At 47.9% G+C, this 2,530-nt stretch overlaps 1 protein-coding gene across 3 annotated transcripts in view; it reads right to left on the minus strand.

Moving 5' to 3' along the window:
• ST3GAL1 (ST3 beta-galactoside alpha-2,3-sialyltransferase 1) overlaps positions 1-2,530 on the minus strand; it is a 60,426-nt gene that overhangs the window by 40,911 nt on the left and 16,985 nt on the right. For all 3 annotated transcript variants that reach the window (XM_023537227.1, XM_023537228.1, XM_023537229.1), the window contains exon 2: positions 1,112-1,265. The gene's annotated coding sequence lies outside the window, so the exon portion shown is untranslated. The remainder of the gene's footprint in view (positions 1-1,111; positions 1,266-2,530) is intronic.

A 2,530-nucleotide genomic window follows, 5' to 3' on the forward strand; every position in this document is an offset into this window, starting at 1 on the left:
AGGACACTGTGTCTGCCTGTGAACGTGGAAGGGCCGAAGCTCACATCTTATCTACCTCACTATATACATAAAGCCAATAAATCCCAAGGCCCAAGTGGCTTAGTTTCCACATCGACTCACATACAGAGACCACAGGTCGGTGGCTCAAAGAAATTTTAAAAGTAATTCCATTTTTATAGGCAGGCAGGCAGGCAGATAGATCTTCAGCAATAATCATATAAAACAGCCCTCCCATACACACACACACGCATACACACACTCACTCCAAACTTCCTTTTTCTGTGATGGTTATAGTCACGCCCAAGCTGACTTAGACATTGGCACCATAAAAGGAGACATTCCAGGGATCACCGCTTTCCCAAGCGACGATGGCAGCGTTCTCGGCTGGCCCCGTCCACCACGGGAGCCACGAGCCCCGTGTGGCTATTCGCACTTGAAAAGTGGGGAGTGCGACCGAGGACGGTACTTTTAACTTTATTTCATTTTCTCTACTTAAAATTTAAACAGCCACATAGGAAGTGGCTACCTGTGGACAGCTCAGCACTAGACCAGAGCCTGGCGCACGCATCCTGTTAGGAACAGACGAAATATCGTACGCTCTGCAGCCACACGGTCTCTGTCATGACGGTCGCTGTGCGACCGTGCCGTGGAGCTGCTGGAGTGAATGGGCGTGGCTGGGTGCCAAAAAGTTTTATTTACCAAAAAAAAATAGCCAGGCCACATTTGTCCTGTGGGTCACAGCTGTTTGCTGACACTCACTCCAAGGCACACCAGAGTGTCATTCCAGGCCTCCTTTGGGACGGAAGGCATTTGTCATACAAGGATGTTCCCAGCCCGGGTTTTTACTTACTGGTTTTCACGAAAGCTCAGAAGGCTTTCCTTTTAAGAAAAAGAGAGGTTCCTTGATACGCCGAGGCCTGCATTTTTCCCTGAGGGAGAAATAATTCTCCTTTATGGACTATCCTGGGAGACCAGGTCAAGTTACACAGAGACCAAGGAGTAGGGAACATGTCCCCACCCCCACCCAAAGTAATCGACGGAAGAACCCAGAAAAGACTCCAGAAAAGACGACAGCTCTTACTCCTGGAGGGAAGATTAGTCAGTCGTTTACCTCAGGAGGCTGAGGGGCTGTCCATCTCTGGTCCTCAAATGGAAATGTCCTGGCCACAAAGCTCAGAGTGTTAGCTCCTTGCAGCCTCTGGCGATGCTAATGACTTCTATTGGCAGGTCCAGATCAGAAAGGCTGAGTCTGAAAACGGTGCCAGCTGGAAGGAAAGAGGAGAAAGTTTAAGTTAGTTTTGACATTTAGTTCATCCATGCATGGTCTTTTGAAGATGACGCAAGATAACTTAAAAAGAAACAAAAAACATTCACTCATTTCTCCACTTACTCATCCAATGATTTGTACAGCAAATATATTTTTTTAAATAAATACCTATTCTTTTCCACGCACACAGCCAAGTGCCAGAGACAGAAAGGTGAGTAAATCACAATTCACGCCCTCGAGGAACTCCACTGGGGTGAAGAAAACAGACACATGGAGAAATCCTTCAGGACAAACATGACATGAGGGTGTGAGTGATGTTTGGGAGAACCGAGGAGAAAATGACCAACTCAGTCTGAAAGAAGAATTTGAAGAGGAGATGATCATTTTAGCTACTTCTTGATCAAGGTACCAGTGAGATGCTATTTGGCAAAAAGAAAAGGCTGGGGAGAGTGTCTCTGAGGACGAGGACAAAGCAAAAGCGAGATCAGGGTCAGGATAGATCAGGCGAGGCCAGACAGGAAATGACTTTGGAAGACCTTATCTGGGAATAACAACAGACTCCTGGCTCAGCTCTTCCTGTGTCCCAAACAGTAAGGGGTGTGTAGACCACGGGTTGTCTCATCTGACCCTCTCACAAAATCCCCAAGGGGGGCCACACTGATTATTTGCAATTACAGATGAGCAGCTGAAGGCTGGAGAGCTTACTGACAAAGGCAGTAAGTGGTGGAGACCAGATGACGACAGGACACCCCCGTTTTGTTGGGCTCCGTGTCTTCATCTCAGCCACTGAGACAGAAGACTGCAGCAGAACCCCCAATGCGCTCATGCCACCTGCCACGCGCACCTCTTTGCAGTGGAGCTGATTTCTTCACCCCTTGAATCATAATTCAGCCAATGGGCTGGTAACAAATGTGTCGTAAGTAAAGGCTAAGAAAGGCTTATATACAGGACTTCCTCTCTCTTGCTTCTGGGAATGAATCATTCTGCTACCATTATCGACAGGTCTGAGCCAGCCCCGTGGAGAATGAGAAATGACACGGAGAGAGGACCAGGCATTCCAGCCAATCTACCTGAGCCCCCACGCTTGTCCGTGAAGCCCCAGCCAAGCTGCCCAGACCGGAAGAAATGCCCAGTCAACCCACAGAAAGAGGAGACATAACAAATGTGTGTTGTTTAAGGCACTAAGGTTTGGGGCTGTTTGTTATGCAGAGAAAGCTAACGAAAACAATCATTGTAATCCTTGCACTGCTGGCGACGATAAAA

Source organism: Pteropus vampyrus, unplaced genomic scaffold (genome assembly GCF_000151845.1).
Source record: "Pteropus vampyrus isolate Shadow unplaced genomic scaffold, Pvam_2.0 Scaffold183, whole genome shotgun sequence".
NCBI classification, from domain to species: Eukaryota; Metazoa; Chordata; class Mammalia; order Chiroptera; family Pteropodidae; genus Pteropus; species Pteropus vampyrus.